The 22,836-nt window shown below is 49.0% G+C and overlaps 1 protein-coding gene across 1 annotated transcript in view; it reads left to right on the top strand.

The window, feature by feature from the left end:
* The first annotated feature begins 358 nt into the window (after positions 1 to 358).
* Positions 359 to 22,836, top strand: part of KLHL25 (kelch like family member 25) — a 62,332-nt gene continuing 39,854 nt past the window's right edge. Inside the window, exon 1 of the mRNA XM_059058822.2 lies at positions 359 to 522. The gene's annotated coding sequence lies outside the window, so the exon portion shown is untranslated. The remainder of the gene's footprint in view (positions 523 to 22,836) is intronic.

Genomic DNA, 22,836 nt, shown 5'->3' with positions numbered 1-22,836 from the left:
ACTGAAACGAGCTCAAAATAAAAAGAAACGGTTCCCTTAACACTTTCACAACTAAAGGTGTGTCTCCGCAGACCAGGTACAGAAGACGCATTTGCAATCTACAGAGCTCCCTCCTTCGGAAAGCTCTGGAACACAGTTGTTCGCAAACTTCGGCCGCGGGGGCGGGCAGGGGCCTGCCCCTTTAAGAATCTGGTCGAAGTCCTTTTTCTCTCCCTGCCCCCCCCCACTCGCGGTGCCGGGGAAGCCCAGCGCCCACCCCTTTCTCCTCTTGCGGGCTTAACTACGGGTTCGCATGCCCATCTGTCACAGAGACACCACCTCTGATTGGCTTCGGGCCGGGAGGCGGGGCGGGAAGGCCGGAGAAACTAGTTTGTTGGCGGCGCCCGGGCTGTACAGCGGTAGCAGTTCGCTCAGCGGCTTTTGCGAGCCAGGGGAGGGGAGCGGCGGCGGCGGCGAGGGCTGCTGAGCCTCGCGCGGGCGGCTAGGGGCCTCTGAGCGCGGCGGGTGGTGACGCCCCGAGCGGTGAGTACCCGGGCTGGGCTGGGGGCGCCGTCCTCGGGCCGGTCTAGCCGCGCGCCCGGCCGCCGGCTTTGGCACTTGTCACCACCCCCCACCCCGGGCCGGGACCAGGAGCGCCAGGTCCTGCGCGCTCCACCGTGGGAGCCCCCAGCAGAGTGAGCCTCGCGGGACCGCGTGCCCCGCTAGCAGCACAGCGGGGCTCGAGTCTCTGGAACCGCCTCGGGGTCTCGGGGGGCTGGAGTCGGGGACAATGGTGGGGAGTGGAGGTCTGTAGAGAGCCGTCCCCTCCCCAACCCCGCTCCTCCCTCTTCGCGAGTGCCGGGGGACGCGGCGAGGGTATTTGCTGAAAGCTCTGAGCGAGAAAATGAATTGTTTTGCAAATGGATGTTGCGCGCGGGAGCTGCAACTCTTTCCCCTGGGAGTGCTTGATTCATTGAGTCCGCAGACTCTCTTTTTAAAAAATTACTATCGATCCTGGAAAGAGGAGGCTGCCTGTCTTTGAGGATGTGAGCAGCCCGGCTTTGCGCCGCGGGCCGGGCGAAGTCCCCGCTCATTTGACGCCGAGGGCCAGATGGCTGCCTGCCTCGTGCAGAGCTAGGGCAGAGGGGTTTAACCAAGGGAAAGGTCGTCCACGCGAGCCCGGCCCGAAGTCTCCTGTGCCCCGGCCGTTTACGTCCCACCTGACAGGGCCCCTCGTCTCTGTTTAGAGAGCTGTGGAGCAGCAGGGGAATGGTCACCCGTCCTAAGCCCTGCCCACCTGCCCCCCAGGGTGGCCGCCACGGTAGCAGGTCCAGAGCAAGCCTTCTCTGGCCCCGGCTGTCCTGTTCACCCCATCTTGCCCTGGCTCCGGGACCCCGCAGCACTTGGGCACGCCCCCCACTCCTTTTCCCCCTCGTGGTTGCTTGAGAAGCTTTCTGGTTGGGACTCTGTGCCCCTAGGGGCACCATACATTTTTTTGCTGGTGCTTCAAAGAACCCAAAGTTCATTTCCACTATCTTTGAGCAGAGAAATCTTTATAGAGATCTTAACAAAGGGGGTGGGGTGGAGGCCGACCCAGGTCCCCTGCAGGTTTAACGCAGCCACTCTTGGTCCTGCTGGGTTGCTTTTGGGTGGGGGAAGGCTCCCTGAGCTTTGGCCCTCCCTGGTGAGTCAGGGCAGAGAAGGCCAGGTGTCTGGGCATTTTGGTTTCACTCTGGTTCTGGCGGCATGACTGAGGGAGGGAAGTTGCCAGGGGGAGAGGAGGCGGGAACCCCACAGTCTGATCACAGGCCGGACTCTGGTGACTCTGACTTGGTTCAGGCCCTTTGGGACCTTGGGCCTCAGTCTGCCCATTCACAGGTGGGGCCGATGCTCTTTGAGCCCAGGTGTGCTGTTAGGATTGCTAAGGGGGCGTTGGTGAAGGCTTGCATTTGGGCACTGGGAGGAGTAGGACCCAACCAAGGTCCACCCCACCGGGGGCAGGTTTGGTGTCCTTCTAACACGGGGTCCTTGAGTCCCCAAGCCGTGCCTTTGGAGGATGACGGAATCAGTCTTCCGTGCCCGGCAGCTATCTCCGTCTTGAGCCATTCTCTTTGTCAGGAAGTGACTCCATGCAGGTTACTCAAAGGAAGGCAGAGAGAAATGGTAGAGACCTTCCTCTCGGTGCTCAGGCTGCAGCCAGATTTATGTATGCGATGCAGAGAGAGGAGCCGCGGGCGAGTGACACACTCCACCTCAGAGGCGTCTTCTGCAGCCTGATGTCCCTTAATAGCATCTTAAACCTGCGGGCGCTCAGTGTGGGAGAGGAGAGCAGGAAGAAAGAGGACGATTACCCGGGCCTTGGACTTCCTGGTCTGCAGCGAAAGCAGGCTTGGTTCTCCTTCCCATCTATTACCGTGATGCACGATGGGGGTGGGGGGATCAAAGGGAGTGGTGGTTTGTTCATTCATTCGTTAATCGACTCATGGTTTGAAGGGGCGTGATTGGGACCCTGCCTTCGGGGAGCTCCTGGACCAGGTGCGCTGGCATGTGGGTTAGAGGCCCTGACACATTGAGGTGTGCACAGTACCCCAGTGACAAAGGCAGCAAGGGGAGCTGAGGGGACACAGGAGGTACGCGGGTGGTGAAGGCTTCCTGGAGAGAGGATGCCTTGATTAAGTAAAGATGAGAAAGGCATGTCGTGGGCCACCACCTCCCCCCACCCACTCACACTTCTTCCAGAGGCCACTTCATTGCCAGCCTCCAGGCAGGTGCAGGCTGAAGGCAGAGAGCATGCAGGTGGGAGGTGATGGAAAGGTTCACCTGGGACTATGGTGGTCTGGCCCAGGAGTCCCCCAGGAAGATGGGTGGCTTCTGGATACAGCCGATCTGCTCAGGGGATCATGGGAGACCCCACCCCACCAGCCCCAAAGACCAGCCCATCGCCTGAGCCCTTAGTCCCATGGTACCAGCCCTCAGTGTGGGTGTGGCCTGAAAAAGGAGGGGGCTAGCAGAGCTGGCACAAGAAAACAGAGTGGCCAGACACAAATGAATTGGTTGATTGAGATGCTCCTTTTCATCTAATGTGGTAAATTTCATAATTGAATTGCCTTAGGCAACTAGGGCTGTTGAAGCGTTTTCCCAGCCAGAAAACACTTAGTTGGGACAGCTGGGGGTGGGGGGTGGGGAAAGTGTATGCATCCACAGCTTTTACTCACAGCATCCCAGCAGGCCTTTTCCCTTAGGAATCTGGATCTGTCGCCAGGTGATGGAAGTCAGCCCAGCCTCCCCTGTAGGTTCTACTCCCTTTCCTAGACCATCTGGCCCCTGAGCAGCACTGCTCCCACCCCAGTCTAATATGTAGCTAAAGTTGATACCTGTCACCTTCAGGCACTCACCTTGCCAGACTTACTCAAGGTGCCTTAGCTGTTAGGAGCATGGAGGGGGGATTGTGGGATGGAGGGCAGAGAGAGGACTCAGGGATGGGAGGGTTCCCTGTTATTAAGTCTCTTCAGCACCAGGTTGGGGGTTGCGGGGAAGCGCATGGGCTCTTTGAACTGGACTCGGGTTCAGATGTTGTTTATATGTCTGTGGTCAGCCCTCTCCTGGAGTCCCAGCCACCTGCACCCACCCTGCTCCCTCCCTCTGGTGCCAGTAGACGCTGTTCTTTCTCACTGCTAAACCTTTCCTTCCCAGGCCTGTCAGTGACCTTTTGGATGAAAAATGGTAGGCGTGTGTGGCTCACTAACCTGTTTTTCAATGTGCCAGCTCTGTGGTCTCAGAAATCCAGCTTAGTTGGGAAATTTCACTGTATTTTCTGCAAATACATAAATATCTCCCAAGCCATTCTCTCCCCCAACGATGGTCTCCTGCACCTCTGGGACAGAGTTTAGATGAGGCTCTCTGGGCCCCACCTTGTTTCAGTGTGATTGAGGCCCAAGGCCAGCTGCACCTCTTCACCAGCTAGCCCACAGATGGAACCCTCACACCTGGACCGTGTCAGCAGAAAGAGCACTTAAGTTGGGGGGGGGGGGCGGGTTCTGGGAGTCCTGCTCTGCCCCTACCTGGCTGTATGACTTCCTGTAGGTCCCCTTACCTCTATGGGCCTAGATTTGCTCTTCTGTAAAATGGGTGGATGTTCTTCGGTACAATGCTTCTACTAAATGTCTTGCTGTAAAATCTCAAAAGGTCTTGTGTCCTCTGGTATTAAGTAATTTTATAAGGCTCGAGTCACTTGCATAGCTCTCGGGCAGGAAGAGGGAGAGGTGGCCGGTAGAGTGCAGAGGGGCTGAATTAGAAGGCAGGAATCTGGCGTCCTAGCTCCAGCTCCGCCTCTGATGGGTGCTGTGGACCTTTGGGCAGGTCACCTTCTGCCTCTGGGCCCTCGTTTTTCTACCTGTAGAATGAAAGTGGTGTAGTAGGCAGGTGCGCTATTTCCTTTCCTTTCTTGGTGAGTGGAAACTGAGTCAGACTTTCCCAGTAACTCCAGAGGGACAGGCTCTCTCCTCCCTCGGTCCCCTGCCTCTGTCCACTGCCTTGGAGTTTGGGGTCCAGGTGTGAAGGGCAGCAGGTGTGGGAGCACTTAAATTGACACCCCCCCCACCCAGCCTGGAACAGATGGGGTGAGACCTCGCCTGCAGAGTGTTCCCTGGGCATAGAGCCTAGGGCCACCTCTGAAAGGAGAGATGGACAAAGACTTCCTAGGGGGCAAGAGGGATCTTGAGGGAGCCCAGGGCGACTGAGGAGGACGCCAGGCTCCCTGCCTTCTGCATGCAGCACTTTGACAAGGAGGCGCCTGCAAGACCAGTCTGATGGCTCCGGTGGTAGGCGGGGACTGAGCAGGGCCGTGGGAGAACTGTGTCAGCGGCTGCCAAAGGGAGGACCCCTTTGTCGCTCCCCACCCACCTCTGTCTGCCAGGAAGTCACCTTGGACTGTCAGTGGCTTGCCCGTCAGAGTAGGATGCGTGGATAGGATGGAAACTCAAACTCAGGCTTGCTTATTTTCTTCCTGCTCCTGTTGGGCCCCCAGGGAGAGGCTGACCACAGATCAATCTAGGCTGAAAGGAATTAATTTCCTAATTAAGATAAGAAAGGCTTGGCTCATTCAAACCCCAGAATGAGCTGCCTGCCAGATTTGCAGTTGGCCAGGTCAGATCTGTCTGGGCAGGAGTGAGGGCCAAGAGACGGAGGATCTCTTTTTCTAGAAAGCCATGGCGATTGCATCCTGCATCCAGAGTTCAAGTTCTGCTGCATCCCAGCTGGGCTTGCGAGACCCTGGGCAGCAAGTCCCTTAACCCGTGAGCACCTGTATTGTTTGCGGCTTTGGAAATCCGAGGGAGCGAGTTGTACAGCTCCATTCAGGCAACAGACATTTATTCAGCACCTTCTGAATGGCTCACCCTGGACAAGAAACTGGTAAGGGAAAGTCAGGTTCAAAGAGGGTCGGTACTTGCAAGCTCGGCCTCTGGCCTGGGAGACAGACAAGTAGTCAGGTGGTTATGGGTCAGTGCTAGGCTGTGAGTGGCGTGGCCAGAGCCATTGGACACTTGAGGAAATGGACTGTCGTTTGTGTCTCAATTCCTAAAGTGGCCAACGAATGTTTTTTGCTGTCTGTTTTTCTGCCAGGCTCTGTGGTGCAGCAGAGAACAAGGCAAGGTCCCCACCATCCTGGGGCCCCCATTCAACTGGGGGAGGCAGACCACAGATGGATAAAATAAATAGAGCTGCGGTTGGGCTGCAGAAGGTGGACAAGGAGGTGTGAGCAAAAGGATCAAGGTAGGGCATCTGCTTAGACGAGGGAGCTCTGGGCTGGTGACATTTGAGCCGAGACCTCCAAGATGGCAAGAGACAGCTGTGGGAAGATCTGAGGAAGGGGGTGCCCAGCAAGTGCACAGGCTGGGAACCTCGTGGGCTGGGGAGGGGGTCGAGATGAGACCCAGAGATAGGCTGCAGCCATTCCATTCTGGAATCTTCTGATGCGTAGGGAGCCTAAGGAAAACATGTTCCTTTTAAGTTGTTTTATTGTCTTTAATTTCAATCATACATCAGTAGGTTCCCTTTATAAACAAACAATGTAAGAAGAAATGGAGCATGGTGTGAAAGTGGCCCCATCCTTAGTATCTGTCAGCAGTTTGGGGCATACTGTTCTCATCCCCCTTTTCATATACAGATTTTGTGCTTATGTAATGTGGATCATACTCAGTACTCCACAGTGTCTATCACTTACTGTGTGGTGGATCTCTTTCACTTTTCACAGCAGTGTAATATTCCACAGTGCGGCCAGACCATCATCTTTCAGCTCACAGTCTCCTAACAGAAGACGTTTCGGTTGTGTCTGATTTTTCTTCCCCCCTATACAATCCATGAAGTCGTGTACATCTTTGATCATACATCTTTCTCGTCTTTAAATTTTCATTGTCAAAACCAAGTGCCGTTTGCAAAGACTAATAAGCCAGTTTTCTCCCCCATTGATGGTGTCTGGGAGCCCACTTCCCCACGCCCTCACCATGCTTGTTATTATCCACATTTTCCCTTTTAGCTAATGTGATGGGGGAAAAGGATCTCATTATTCCTTAAAAAAAAAAAAAAGTGATCCAGTTTATTCAGGCTTTCTCTTTTTATTGTAATCCATCATTGTTTTTCTCCAGAGGATCAAGGTTTAGTGAGTGCTGCCTCTCGCTGGTGTGACCACGGCTGGGGACTCAGCGAAGCCTTTGCCCTGTGTACTCATCTGTGAAATGAGGTCCCTTTAATCCCCGCCCTGCCCCCTGCCAGGCTGCTGTTTTGCGCGTGGGAAAACATTCCTGAAAGTTCATTTTATGCTGAAAAGCTCTGCAGACATCATGGGTTTTACTAGTGAAAGGCAGATATCTGGAGCCTGGAACATTTGAATGGATGTGAGTGTTTCTAAACAGCCAGTGTGTCCAGGGGAGGAGCTGGGCTGCCTTTAGGTGGGATGTCTGCCTTGCATCCCTGAGATGGGCAGGGCCTCACCCAGCTGAGTCAAAGAATGAACCAGGAGGGCAGAGAAAGTTCTCTAGCTGGTCCTCTAGCTGGTCTGGGGACAGGCTCAGAAAGGGGCATTGGTCACCACAGACTTGATCCCCCGTTTATCTGTTGGTAGAGACCAAAGTCTGGGGCTCCTAGAACTTTGTGTATTTCCATGTTTGTTACTTTGGGGGTCCTTATCTGTTTTCCTGTAACAGGAGGCTTTAAAATAAGCAAAAGATTGACAAAAGGGCCTTGTACTTGATTTGGAGACAGAAGGAGGGGAAGCTGTGGGGATTGATAAAGGAAAGGTGGGATCAGGGCCAAGGAAAACCAGGCCCATGTGGTCCCGTGATGCAGGAGCCAGGGAGCTGGCTGGGCCCCTGGAGGAATTCATCACTGCTGGGATTCAGGTGCCTGGGGATATATAGTTAGGCTCTCCTGTTCTTCCCCAAGTGGGCTCTAACACAGCGGGCCCACACCTTAGGGAGCAGCATCCAGGCTTGGCTGCGGTTGCCCTGCTGCCGCCTGGGACCTAAGCCCTGGTGGAGGCTTCTGTTATCCCCACGAGCCCGACCTGGTTGGGACAGCTGTGGGGAGCTGGGGGGGACTAGGCCACAGACAGGAAGGTGGACAGACATGGGGTGGGGGCAGTGATAGCAGCGGACGAACAAGTAGGTGGACGCAGGGCTTTGCTCGGGAGGCATCCTGCCTTTGTACCTCTGCAGCCAGTGGGCAGGAGGAGAGGAGGCTGAGACCTTGGCTGCAGGTACATCTTTGCATTTGTTAGGCATCCCATGGTTCTGAGGGTTGGGTTTTTCATGAAGGGAGTGAGGGGAGCATCTCACTCAGGAGCTGGCTCGAGGGCAGTCGGTGAGGGCAGGGGCAGAGTGGGCTGCCCTTTCTGGGTCCCACCCCACTGCCACCCCCAGCCCAGCCTGCAGGGGTTTGTGGAGTCAGAGTGAGGTCGAGTCGCCAGGTTTTGTTTCAGGCACCAGGATCAACTGGTCTGTCCGTGTTGCAGGAAGTTGCAGCTGCTATTTTTACTGCTCCAACTAGGACTTTTTACAGGAAGGTACAATTACAAGCAAAATGTCAGGGTTTGGCTGGCCAGCTGATCCCTGGGAGGCTGCCACAGACCAAGGCAGGGACGACGGCGGTGTCAGTGGGTGTGTAAAGCAAGACTTATTTGCACGTGGACACATCCCTACCCTGGGTGCCGGGTGGCTTCCTGTGAACTGCTTGCAGTGTCTATATAGTTTTCCTCTAGGCAGAAAAGAGGACTTTGCCGGAATTTGTCCAGGTTAGTACACCTGAACACATTATGATTGGCTGGTCATGCGATTATGAAGCCAATCTGGGGAGCTGTAAGCCATTCTGTTCCGGACTGCTCAGGAAGTTGAAATTTTGTTAAATGAAATTATTGAGAACCTACGGTGTGATAGCCACACTGCTAAGTGCTAGAGGTAGAGATGGATCAGACAGACCCCGCCCTAGAGCATCACCCATGCAGCATTAAGGATGCAGAAAGTGCCATCCCTGAACCCTTTGGACAAGCACCTGGTATGTTTTTAATTTATATGCCTTATGGCCAGAGGCCAAGCAGGGCTTACATTAGCTTCTGTTGTGGCCTCACGCATCACCACTAACTTAGTGGCTTAAACGATACCTACTTATTAGCTCACAGTTCTGTAGGTCAGAAACCTGGGCTGGCTCAACTTGGTTCTCTGCTTAGGCTGTCACAAGTCCAAGGTCAAGTACCAGCTGGACTGGGCTCTCATCCTGAGGCTCTGGGGGAGAATCTGCTTCCAGACTCATTCAGGTTGTTGGGAGAATCAAGTTCTTGGTGGTTGTAGGACTGAGGTCCCTCTCTCCTCCCTGGCTGTCAGCTAGGTGCTGATCTTGGCTCCTACAGGCTGCTGCATTCCATGCCAGATACCCTCTACCCCACCCCATCTCTAAGCAGCAGTGGAGCGTCAGATCCTTTCCTGCTTCAGATCTCTGACATCAGCTTCTGCAATCAGCTGAAGAAAACTCTGCTTTAAAGAGCTCACGTGATTAAGTCAGGCCCACTCAGAGCATCTCCCTATTTTAAGGCTACCTGATGAGTTAGTAACATCATTAATTATATCTGCAAATCCCTTTGCTATGTAGGTAACATGGTCACAGGAGTAAGACCAGGGGTGGAGATCAGGGTGCCATCCTTGAATTTTCCTGCGAAGGGCTTGTGCCAACAGGGGCTACAGTATTGATAACAGCAGGTCTCATGAATAGAGTGAATTTTGTGTGTCCCACCATGCTGGGCTCTTTACATGGACCTTCTCATTTAATTCTCAGGATAGCACATTGACACTTAATTCCACCTGTCCCATTTTCCAGATGAGAAAAACTGAGGCTCAGAGAATATAAGTACCTTGGGCCAGTCATACAGGTAGAAACAGCAGTGCTGGGATTTGAGACCAGGACCTTAGCGCCTAACCACCCCCTCAGGGTGCTCAACGCCAGCATCTCCAGTTTGATTACTGTGATTTGCAGAACACCATGTAGGACAGGGATGAGGGTTGCTCTTTCCCATCCAGCATTTAAAATACTTAAAATATGAAACATACCAATCATATTGCAGGTTAACACAGCAGACACTGAGGACCTCTCACGTGGATCTTTTTGATTCTTATTCCAGTGGGTATTTGTGGTTAATCTACTTCCCATTCAGCAATGTTATCGATCTAGTGTATTCCAGGCAGCAAATATAACACAGAATAGTGTCCTCAATTAGTTGAAAATAAAAATAAAGGCAGAGTACCCAATGCCATGAAGGAATAAGTAGTGCTGGACTAGAGAAGAGCCCTCACAGCACCGCAGCAAAGGGCCAACGGGTATTAGAACGTTAATTGCAGGAGACAAGACAAAAATGTTCTCTTTACTCTCTGCCATGTTCCTGGTGCATAGCACAGGGCCCAGCACATGGTAGGTGCTCAGAAATTCCTTGTCAGGTTAATTTTTTCAGTATCTACTATGTATGAGGCCCTGTACACGCCAGACAGATGTCAAGTCCAGGGGAGGGTGCGAGCATGAAAAGAGAGGGCTTATGGAGAGAGGGAGTGGGGAGGGAGAGCTAGAAAGTCCAGCATGTGCCCCAGCGAATGGTGGGGGAGAGTGGCTGGGGACCAGATTGCACAAGGCTTGGATGTCCAAGCCTCCTTGAAGCTTTAGAGCAGGAGAGAATGGTGGTCAAAAGTGAAGACCGGATTGCCTGGAGTGGGAGAGACTGGGGACAGGGCCTGTTCATAGCCCATTCCTCAGCTGTGAAGTCCTCACCTTGTTTCCGACGTAGGACTAGCCACACCAGGGACCCGGGAAGGAGGATTTAATGGAACTTGGTAGCCGAATGATATGCTAAAAATGTATGTATGAATGAGTTGCAGTTTCTGGGCACCCATGTATTTAGCTATAAATACACATTACATATGTAATTTCAAGAGACCAAGAATCATCAACTGCAAAGCCCAAGGGCAGCAGCCCATGCGTGGGCCCTGTAGTTTGCCGTCTCAGGCGCTGCCCTCTGCAAACCACCGAGGTCTGTTATTTGGGGGAAAATGAGGGGTCTTGTGGCGAGAAGAAAGCATCTGGTGATGGAGGGAGGGGCAGAGCAGGCTGGGTTCTTCGAGGGGAGGCCGGCAAGCGGGGATCAGGGGGTGCCAGCTCCTGTGCCCACATGTCCATGCAAGCTGGGGAGGGGCTGAGACCCTCCAGGCAGGTGATTGCACTCTCACTGCCCTTCACTTTCCATGGCAGTTTCTTTTTCGAGTCCTTCTAAAAAAACATGGTTAATGTGTGGAGGATGAGGAAGTTTTGCTAACCCACTGTTCTCACAGTGTGGTCCAGGAGGGTCCCTGGGATTTTTTGGGGGGGTCCACGGGGTCAAAACTGTTTTCATAGTAACACCCAGATATTATTTGCCTTTTTCAACCATTCCCTCCAAGTGCATAACCCTGTGACCCAGTGTTTTCCAGATGACCATTGCGTGAAGTTACTAAATCATGCATGGATAAGTGAGCCAGAGTGCAAGACAGACCAGGAGATGGGAAGGTCATAGAGTACACAAGTGCACCACACGGGCTCAGGTCCTACACTGCAGCTAATCTTTAAGAAACTAGTGCTTGACAAGTCTTAGTGTTTTGTCAAAGAGGAATATCCAAAATGATCTGAAAAGGCTCTTAAAATCTGTTCCGTTTTCCAACTCCTTGTCTGTATGAGGCTGGATTTTCTTCTAGTCGTCAATGAAAACATTTTACAATGTTCAGGAGTATGGGATTAACACTTACACACTACTATATATAAAATAGGTAAGCAATAAGGATTTACTGTATAGCACTGGGAATTATATTCAGGATCTTGTAATAACCTATGATGGAAAGTAATCTAAAAACATATATATAACAATCACTTTGCTGTACACCTGAAACTAACACAATATTGTAAATCAGCTATACTTCAATTAAAAAAAAAAAACACGACATTTTACAACAAATTGAATGCAGAAGCAGAGAGTCTGGCCACTATTCTCAATAAAATAAATTTTTTTTTGGAAAGTAGATTTATGAAAAACAGCTGTTATTTATGCTAACATACGAGTTTATTATTGTTCTTCAGGTAACTAGTATACATTTCAGTTTTGTCTCAGTTTTAATTTTGTCTGTAATAAATATCAATAGGTTAAACCATGTAACAGAAGCCCCTTAGGGTCCTCAATCCTTTTCAAATTGTAAAAAGATCCTGACACCAAACCATTTGAGAACAGGGGTGCTAGGCAAAGCCCTTGCAAGCTGGGACCTGGGTGTGGGCCCTGAACCCTGCTCTGTTCATCTGTTTTCCCCTTTTAGTCCCCTGGCAATCCTGCGAGGTTGGTGTGATTATTTTCATGTCCATTTTACAAATGTGGAAACCGAGGCACTGAGCATTTGAATACCCAGCACAAGCCTCGCAGTATAGAGGTGGCAGTGCCAGCTAGCAGGGAGGTGCCAGACCGACGTCCCTGTTCCCCAGGCAGGGAGGAAGGCAGGCACCTGAGAGAGAGCTTGTAACGCAGGCCTGGTCTGTGTCCTCAAGTTACATGCTGTTGGATGTAGTGCAAGCTCTTCAGGGTGGCACGGGGCCTGGCAGGTGGGGAGGCACACTTCCACACCCTTCCTCCTTTCCTGAGGCCCAGGAAGGCAGACTCAGGTTTGCTAAGTGGCAGCGAGGCACTTGGGAAATCAAGTGTTTTTCATTATAAACAGCATCTCCTGTTCAGGCACACACGGCATTTGCAGCCAGGAAGGTGGTTCTTCTTTCTAAACAGCCCATGTTATGCCTTTCGAGCAGGGACTTTGGAGCAAAACAGCTTTGAATACTGAGGATGTGTACGCGTTTCTTACCTTCTCTGAGCCTCAGTTTGCCCACCTGTACAATAGGGACCGTGACGCCTCAAAGAGGTGCTGTAAGGATGAAATGAAAGAAGGCATGTACAGGGCCTGGTGCAAAAGCTCGCTCACAGCCAGGTTCGAAAAAAAGTGACCCCGGGACTTCCCTGGCGGTCCGGTGGTTAGGACTGAGCACTGCACAGGGCACAGGTTTGACCCCTGGCCGGGGAACTAAGATCCCACGTGCTGTGTGGCACGACCCCCCCCCCCAAAAAAAAGTGAACCTGCATCTGGCACAGTGTCCTGCAGGTTCAGGGGTGTGTGCGGTGGGGACAGCCTCCCCGCCCTCCTCCCCAGTGGTAGCTATCAACCCGTTTCTCACCCAGCCTACCAGAGACAGTCTGCAACCCCAGCAGGTGTGTGTGTGTGTGTGTATTACGTGTCTATGTGTATGACTAGGTAGTCGGTTTTTAACATGTAAGAGATGGCATCCTATTCATAGAACTTCTCGTTTTAGCAGAGAAAGCCAGTTGCTTATTTTTTTATATATATATAGTTCTGTAGTACTCCATTGTATGAATGAACCACCATTTCTTTAACTGGGCCTCTTGCCTGTGAACATTGAGCCTCTTTCTAGCCTTTTGCTTGCAGCCAAGAGGGAACATGCAAGTGTGATGGAGGGCAGGATTCCTGGGCGTGGAGAGGCTGGGGTAGAGGGCTTTTGTCATTTTGAAAGATCTTACCAAAGTGCTCTCCAGCTACACTCCCCTGCCCCCCTCCCTCTCCACAGGAGGGGAGAAACAGAGCTGTGTCTTGGGCTTTAGCAAATTGAGGCACATTCCCATTCTGGTTCGACAGCAGTCCTGGCAGCCTGGAGTAGAACGAAGCTTCTAGAGCACAGGGAGAAAGAAATCCACGAACAAGTAGCCGGTGCTTGACTTTTTTTTTTTTTTTTCCCCTTTCTGTCCTGTTCTGCGTGTGCATTTTCCTCCCAGGCTGTCACTCCAGGTGGCTCACTGAAAGTGATATCTAGGCCACAGTGCTTTTAATGACTCCATCTGTGGGCCTCTGTGACTCTTTCAGGGGACCAGACAGGAAGAGAGACAGCCTCCCTCCAGGCCCCCAGCCTCCCTCTGTTTGCCAAGGGCCCAGCCAGTCCTGCTGAAGAGGGAGGAACCCAGGACCAGGAGGCGATGTTTGCTTTGTACAGGGGCTGTTCTCTGCCCCTGCTTGTTTCTCTCCGTCTCGCTCTGGAAAAGTGAAAGGAAACAAGTGATTTCAACAGATGGGTGAACCTGAGCACCAAGTTCTTTGTCCCCTCTGTGGTTAGACCAGGGATGTCCATTTCTTTGGCCCCACTCCCTCCCGTCTGCAGCAATAGCTGGGCTTGCAGACCCCCAGCCTCGGGGGCCAGAGACAGTCCAGGTGGCCCCACTGAGCTGAGGGGCAGCAGGGTGCGGCAGTGGAAGCCAGGTGGCAGCTTCTCTCGGCCCTGCCCTGCCGAATTTGGAGGCATCTGAGCCACTCCTCCCTTAGCTGAAAGAAGCCTCTTTGTTGCAGCGGTGGTTTCATTAAGCATGGAAACCAGAGCTTCTATGACAGTATGACGTCACACATCTGTAATTCTTCTCCAGAGATTTTTATCTCAAGAGAATACAGTGATTCATAATACACCACAGCAGAGATGATTTTGTTCGTTGGATACAAATGCAAAACTATGGATGAATGAATTAGTAAGTCATGGTGCTTATATAATTCACAGACTTTAAAAATTACTGCTGACAACCCCAGAGACGCTGGGATAAACCAACCGGTTCATCCCAGTGTCTGCACGCAGGAGACCCCTGATCAATCTGTGTTCAGTGGTGAATGAAGGATAAGAGCCTGCAAGCTCTGTGAATGGTAAAAAAACAATGTGAAATTGTGTTCTATAGTTGCAACAATGTAAAATGTTTGTTTTGGGATAAAGGCTGAGAATAATAAGCCAAAGTGAAAATAGTCATTGTGTTTGCAGTGCCTCTCAACCTTATCACTTCCCCCCACGAACCTTTTTGGGCCTTTTATTCCTAATTGCACTCAACCCCCCTGCCCGCCATAAATTTTAATACCACATACGCTATATGTCTGTCTGTGTTCTGTATGTATGTCTGTGCTTTGTACCTAAAACAAGTAAGATTTTTTTTCTGTCTTCCAAGAACCAGTTTTTGCCTCCTTAGGACGGTGTTCCTGCCCACCACCTCCTGACCCCTTCACCCCCCGTGAGAACGTCTGCGTTGGGGTTGTGACTCCTTGGGGATCTGTCGTCTTTTGTGTCTTGCCTTCACTTTTGTGTTGTCTTCTCAGTAAAAATGACTGAGCTCCTGGGTGTGCCTGTTGGCCTATCTCACTTGGTGTGTGGAGCTCACACTCAGAAGAGGGGGTCCTGGGCAGAAAAGGGGGTGCCAACCCTCTGTGGCTGTGTCTGCTGGGCTGGGCGTGTGGCTGGGCAGTCATTACAGGGAGTCATTCCCACATCTCCCTGCCCCGTGTCCCGGCCTGAAAAAAGCACCCAGACCAGTGCCCGGTACATAGTAATTGCTCAGTCACTATGACTTATTGGTAGTAGTACTGTTGTCATTACCATTCATCTCTGAGCTGCTGTTTTCTTATCTGTAAATTACAAGACTAATAGGGCATATGGCAGGATGGCACCTCTGGTGCTGTCCCGGTGAATGAAGCCTCATGACTCGTTTTAGCTAATGAGATGGGGACAGAAATGATGTGCGTCTTTCTAAGGCCAAGCACCAAATTGGCAGTGCTACTTTCCAGAGCGTTCTCTATTTTCCCATTGGCCTGGTGACATGGCTACTACTCTGTCATGTGGGTCCCTGGGAGTGACAGTGGTCTCCTCCCCCCCGCCCCACCCCAACCACCAACTAACCCACAGCGCATGTAGCGTAAGCACTAAATGTCTCTGTCCCCAAAGCCACCGAGATTCGGGGGTGTTTGTTGCTGCAGCACAACCTAGCCCATCTTGATTAAAACAGAGTCATAACCTTGTCAGGCTTGGTTGTGAGGATGAAATCTTCCACGTAAGAGGCCCAGCACAGTATGGATACATGGTAGTCATGTGCGCCATGTGGCTCCCTCCCCGACCAGAATTCACTGTGGATTCTTTGCCACAGGTGTTGCTTCTTCCTACAGCAGTTTCACAGGCCTTGAGCCCTTACCCCTGTCCTCTGCCTTTTCTGGGAAGGCAGAGCCTGTTGCCTGGGAAAGGCCAGGGCAGTGCACCACCCAGACCCTTCCTCCAGAAGTGCCCCGCCCACCCCGGCAGAGCTGGCATCTATCCCCATAGTATCTATCAACTAGGAATAACAGCTCTGACTCCCCGTTGACCAGAGGCTGCTGTCAGCCTGAGACCTGGCTATCAATCACAGGAGCTAAAGTGGCTGCCCTTCCTCAAATGTGCCTAACATTCGTGTTCATTGAGTAAAAAGGCTGGAGCGCATGGAGAAGGCACCTAGGCAGTTGCCTGCCCCGCTGGGTCTGCTGGGACCACGCTCCCCTTCCTGCCTTTGGGTGCAGGAAGCTGGGCCATGTGTAGGATTCAGTGCCCACCTGGGACTGTGTGTGTGAGTGTGTGTGAGCCTTTAGAGAGAGTGCACTTGCTCTGTTGCTCACGCCCTCAGGACAGCAGGTGCGAACCGGGCTGTCTCACACTGTGCCTTGTCAGAGGGTGTGGAAGCCTTCGGCTTCTGTCCAGAGGGGACGGGCTGAGGGGCGGGCTCCACCCTTTGTGGGACATTCTGGCACTGCCTGAAGAGAACCCCATTTATTACCAAGCAGGGTATGAAGCAGACACCCTCACGCCTTCCCTGAACCTCACTCCATTCTAGAACCACCACCCGCATGGCCAGCCCATTCGCCTGCAGGAGGGCCGGGGCTTGCAGTGAGGCAAGGGTAGGGTGAGGCTGGGGGCTGGGATAGGGCGGAGTAGCATCCAGCAGGCTAACCACGGGAGAGCAGGAGGCGTGCGTTACACAATTCCCGTGACTTTACTGCGGATTTGAAGTCTTTCAAAATCAAAAGCTGAAAAACAAGATCAAAATAAATAAATACACAGCAAAAAATATAAAGTTTTAACCTGTTGTATTTTCAATACAAATTCAGGTAATACAGCTTCTGAATAAATATATATATATATAAAGTTGTTTTTTGTAAAAGAAAGGGCCATTGGAAGGTAGAAACATCTAGGGAAAGGACCCATTGTCTGATAATTCACTTGTATCTAGAGTGATCTGTGGCTCTGATTCAGTTACAGTGGTCATACTGATTTTACTTTCACTTAACAATTAGATTTGTCTACTTCATACGGTGTTTAGTTTGTTTACCACTTGAAAGTTGGACGGATGGCTGCTCCTGCACCCCATGGGCTCCCCGAGGTGTGTGTGTCCCCCAGACTTGGGCAGGGTGGGGATTTGAGCTACAGTATCATGGGGCGTCCTCTCGGAACCCCGCTCCTGGGAACCTTGTTGCAGCATGCTGCCCTGCATAGCCCTGATATCTGATAGTGTTGGAATCCTTCATTATCACAGTTCTGGAGTAACCCAGATCCAGCAGGCTTGAAGAAAACCTTTAGTGTTTTCCCTGACTATAAAAATATTACATACTCATTAAAAAAAAAATCAAACAACTTAAAAATGAAGAGAGTAGACAGTGAAAATCCCCTTATTCAAAGTGGAGGTTGGGGTAGTGTCTGCTGTGTTCCTTATTCAGTGACGGTGGTAATGACAACAGCAACAATAATAAAACAGCTGACCGAGTAAGCAGGAGAGGGCCAGGCTGTCCCAAATGCTTGTCATCTACGGTCTCATTTAAGTCTCAAACGAACCTATGAAGTAGCAGCTGTTTTCGTCATCACTTTATGATTGAGAAAAATAGCCCGGAGAGGTGAATTAACTTTCCCAGGGTCACCAGTAAGGGCTAAGCTGTCTTCAGGTGCCCTGTTCCTGTGCACTGGCGTTTCCTTGGGGCTGCTTTATCACAGGCGTGTCAGTGCAGCTGGGGCAGAACCCCTTGGGAGATACAGCTTCAAAACACTTGCTGCCCTTCCCCTCTGCGGGCTGGGGTCCACCTGCTGCAGCTGGAATGTCCAAGGCAAATTCTTCACTTACACGACTGGCCCCAGGGCTCACATGCCACTGGCCCTGTGTGATAGCGCCCCTGCCTGTCCCTGGCCTTTCTCTTCCCTGAAGGGCCGCTGGTTTCCACCCAGCCTTTGCACCTGCTGCTTCTCCACCTGAACCCTCCTTTCCCCGCCATCACATCCAGGCTGTGCTCATCACTTAAGTTTCATCCCAGATGTCCCCTCTTCACAGGGGCCTAAATGAGCCCACCGTCGTCTTGTTCCTCTGTGGCCCGTTGCCATTTTATTTTCTTCATAGAACTCCCAGGAAGTGAAAATGTCCTGTTCACTGGTTTGGTTCCTTATCACTGGTCTGTCTGCCCCCTTCCATACCACCAACCACAGAGTGCAGCCCCACGGGGGCAGGAACCCTGTCTCTGTGCATCACTGTCTCCCTGCCTGGCACGTGGGAATTGTTCGGGAAGCTTCTGGTGGATGAGCGAGTCAGAACCACATTACCTGCAACCCCTCAGCTGGGCCCTGGGATTTTCTGGCTCCCTCTGGCCCCCAGCGAAGAGTGATGGAGTTGACACCCTCATTTAGAAAATTGCTAACTCCTGGCTGGGGGTGGAAGGTGGGGAGGGCATTAGCGCTGCAGGACAGAGCTGGGCCTCCCAGAGAGTGACCCCCAGAATGCAGCTTTGATTGCCTCTGGTGCCTTTTTCTCTGAGAGTGGAGGTCTTTAGATCTTAGTCGCTGGAATCTTCAGAGAGCTTGGCAAGTTTTCTTCTGAAGGTCTTGCCTCTTGGCTAGTTTGTTTACTTATGTTTTTGGCTAACTTTCCAAGGAGGATGAAAGGTGAGCTGGGCACCTTGCTATTTGGTGCTTTTTTTTTGCAATTTTATTTTATTATTATGTTTTTAAATAAATTATTTTTGGCTGCGTTTGGTCTTCGTTGCAGTGCGTGGGCTTCTCATTGCGGTGGCTTCTCTTATGGAACACGGGCTCTAGGAGCGTGGGCCTCAGTACTTGTGGCGCATGGGCTTGGTTGCTCTGCAGCATGTGGGATCTTCCCGGACCAGGGCTCGAACCCATGTCCCCTTCATTGGCAGGCAGATTCTTAACCACTGTGCCACCAAGGAAGTCCCTTTTTGAAATTTTAAAACTATATATATATATATATATATATATATATATTATATTGGAGTGTAGTTGATTTACAATGTTGTGTTAGTTTCAGGTGTACAGCAAAGTGATTCAATTAGACATACACATATATTCATTCTTTTTCAGATTCTTTTCTCATATAGGTTATCACAGAACGTTGAGTAGACTTCCCTGTGCTGTACAGTAGGTCCTTGTTGGTTATCTGTCTTACATATAGTGGTGCGTATGTTCATCCCAAGCTCCTAATTTACCATTACCCCCCCCCACATTTCCCTTTTGATAACCATGAGTTTGTTTTCGATATCTGTAAATCTATTTCTGTTTTGTAAATAAGTTCATTTGTATCATTTTTTTTAGATTCCACATATAAGTGATACCGTATATTTGTCTTTGTCTGACTTCACTTAGTATGATAATCACTAGGTCCATCCATGTTGCTGCAAATGGCATTATTTCCTTCTTTTTTATGGCTGAGTAATATTCCATTGTAGGTATGAACCACATCTTCTTTATCTATTCCTCTGTCGATGGACAGTTAGTTTGCTTCTGTGTCTTGGCTGTTGTAAATAGTGCTGCAGTGAACAATGGGGTGCATGTATCTTTTCGAATTATGGTTTTCGCCTTATATATGCCCAGTAGTGGGATTACAGGATTATTTGGTAGTTCTATTTTTAGTTTTTTAAGGAACCACCATACTGTTCTCCATAGTGGCTGTATCAGTTTACATTCCCACTAACATGTAGGAGAGTTCCCTTTTCTCCACACCCTCTCCTGTTTAGACTTTTTGAGGATGGCCATCCTGACTGGTGTGGGGTAATACATCATTGCAGTTTTGATTTGCAGTTCTCTAATAATTAGTGATGTTGGGTATCTTTCCATGTGCTTTTTGGCCATCCATATGTCTTCTTTGGAGAAACGTCTATTTAGATCTTCTGCCCATCTTTTTTGGGGGGTTGTTTGTTTTTTGGATACAGAACAGCATATGCTGTTTGTATATGTTGGAGATTAATCCCTGTCGGTTGCATCGTTAGCAAGTATTTTCTCCCATTCTGTGGGTTGTCTTTTCATTTTGTTTATGGTTTCCTTTGCTGTGCAGAAGATTTTACGTTTAATTAGATCCCATTTGTTTATTTTCGTTTTTATTTTCATTAGGAGGTGAATCCAAAAAGGTATTGCTGTGATATATGTCAAAGAGTGTTCTGCCTATGTTTTCCTCTAAGAGTTTTATAGTGTCCAGCCTTACATTAGGTCTTTGATCCTTTTTGAGTTTATTTATGTGTATGGTATTAGAGAATGTTCTAATTTCATTCTTTTATATGTAGCTGTCCGGTGTTCCCAGCATCACTTACTGAAGAGGCTGTATTCTCTCCATTGTATATTCTTGCCTCCTTGGTCATAGATTAGTTAACCATAGGTGCATGGGTTTATTTCTGGGCTTTGTATCCCATTCCAATGAGCTATATTTCTGGTTTTGTGCCAGTACCATACTGTTTTGATGACTGTAGCTTTGTAGTATAGTCTGAAGTTAGGAAGCCTGATTCCTCCAGGTCCATTTTTCTTTCTCAGGATTGCTTTGGCTATTGGGGGTCTTTTTTGTCTCCATAAAAATTTAAAAAAATTTTGTTCTAGTTCTGTGAAAAATGCCATTGGTAATTTGATAGGGATTGCATTGAATCTATAGATTGCCTTGGGTAGTATAGTCATTTTGAAAATATTGATTCTTCCAATGCAAGAACATGGTGTATCTCTCCATGTGTTTGTGTCATCTTCGATTTCTTTCATTAGTGTCTTATTGTTTTCAGAGTACAGGCAGGTCTCTTGTCTCCTTAGGTAGGTTTATTCCTAGGTGTTTTATTCTTTTTGATGTGATGGTAAATGGGATTGTTTCCTTAATTTCTCTTTCTGGATCTTTTGTCGTTAGCGTATAGAAATGCAACAGATTTCTGTGTATTAATTTTCTTCCTTTTTAAAATAAATTTATTTATTTAATTTATTTATTATTGGGTCCTTCCTGCTGCACGTGGGCTTTCTCTAGTTGCGGCAAGTGGGGCCTACTCTTCGTTGCAGTGCATGTGCTTCTCATTGCGATGGCTTCTCTTGTTGTGGAGCATGGGCTCTAGGCACATGGGCTTCAGGAATTGTGGCATGAAGGCTCAGTACTTGTGGCTCGCAGGCTCTAGAGTGCAGGCTCAGTAGTTGTGGCCCACGGGCTTAGTTGCTCCATGGCATGTGGGATTTTCCCAGACCAGGGGTTGAACTCAAGTTCCCTGCATTGGCAGGTGGATTCTCAACCACAGCACCACCAGGGAAGTCCTGTATTAATTTTCTATCCTGCAACTTTACCGAATTCATTGCTGAGCTCTAGTAGTTTTCTCATAGCATCTTTAGGATTTTCTATGTATAGTATCATGTCATCTGCAAACAGTGACAATTTTACTTCTTTTCCAATTTGGATTCCTTTTCTTCTTCTCTGATTGCTGTGGTTAGGACTACCAAAAAAACTACATTGAGGAAAAGTGGCGAGAGTGGATATCCTTGTCTAGTTCCTGATCTTAGAGGGAATGCTTTCAGCTTTTCACCATTGAGAATGATGTTAGCTGTAAGTTTGCCATATATGGCCTTTATTATGTTGAGGTAAGTTCCCTCTGTGCCCACTTTCTGGAGACTTTTTATGATAAATGGGTGTTGAATTTTGTCAAAAGCTTTTTCTGCATCTATTGAGATGATCACATGGTTTTTATTCTTGAGTTTGTTAATGTGGTATATCATACTGATTGATTAGTGCATATCGAAGAATCCTTGCATCCCAGGGATAAATCCCATTTGTTCATGGTGTGTGATCCTTTTAATGTGTTGTTGGATTCTGTTTGCTAGTATTTTGTTGAGGATTTTTGCATCTATATTCATCAGTGATATTGGTCTGTAATTTTCTTTTTTTGTAGTATCTCTGTCTGGTTTTGATATCAGGGTGATGGGTGGCCTTGTAGAATGAGATTGGGAGTGTTCCTTCCTCTGCAATTTTTTGGAAGAGTTTGGGAAGGATGAGTGTTAGCTCTTCTCTAAAAGTTTGATAGAATTCACCTGTGAAGCCGTCTGGTCCTGGACTTTTGTTTGTTGGTAGTTTTAAAATCACTGTTTCAATTTCATTACTTGTGGTCTGTTCATATTTTCCATTTCTTCCTGGTTCAGTCTTGGAAGATTGTACCTTTCTAAGAATTTGTCCATTTCTTCTACGGTGTCCATTTTAGTTGTCCATTTGAGCCCTCTCCCTTTTTTTCTCAAAGAGTCTGGCTAAAGGTTTATCAATTTTGTTTATCTTTTGAAGGAACCAGCTTTTTGTTTCATTGATTTTTTTCTATTATTTTCTTCTCTATTTCATTTATTTCTGGTCTCTGTTGCTTCTTGGCCTTTTGGCTAAGATCAAGTGTATTTTTGCTGTGATCTTTATCATTTCTTTTTTTCCAACTTTGGGTTTTGTTTCATCTTTCTCTAGTTGCTTTGGATTTAAGTTAAGTTGTTTATTTGAGATTTTTTTTGTTTGTTTCCTGAGGTAAGATTGTATTGCTATAGATTTCCCTCTTGGAACTGTTAGCCTCATCCCATAGGTTTTGGATCATCATGCTTTCATTTTCGTTTGTCTCTAGGTATTTTTTGATTTCCTCTTTGATTTCTTCAGTGATCCATTGGTTGATTAGTAAGATATTGTTTAGCCTCCATGTGTTTGTGTTTTCTACAGTTTTTTTTTCCCTGTAATTGACTTCTAATCTCATAGTGTTGTGGTCGGAAAAGATGCTTGATATGATTTCGATTTTCTTAAATTTACCATGGCTTGATTTGTGACCCAAGATGTGACCTTTCCTGGAGAATGTACCATGTGCACTTGAGAAGAAAGTGTATTCTGTTGCTTTTGGATGCACTGTTCTATAAATATCAGTTAAGTCCATCTGGTCTAATGTGTCATTTAAGGCCTGTGTTTCCTTATTGATTTTCTGTCTGGATGATCTGTCCAATGATGAAAGTGGGGTGTTAAAGTCTCCCACTATTATTGTGTTACTGTCAATTTCTCCTTTTATGGCTCTTAGTATTTGCCTTATATATTGAGGTGTTTCTATGTTGTGTGCATATATATTTACAATTGTTATATCTTCTTCTTGGATTGATCCCTTGATCATTATGTAGCGACCTTCCTTGTCTGTT

This window comes from Kogia breviceps, chromosome 3 (assembly GCF_026419965.1).
Source record: "Kogia breviceps isolate mKogBre1 chromosome 3, mKogBre1 haplotype 1, whole genome shotgun sequence".
Taxonomy (NCBI): domain Eukaryota; kingdom Metazoa; phylum Chordata; class Mammalia; order Artiodactyla; family Physeteridae; genus Kogia; species Kogia breviceps.
The sequence above is the reverse complement of the archived record's forward strand: the minus strand, read 5'-3'. Positions and strand labels throughout refer to the sequence as shown.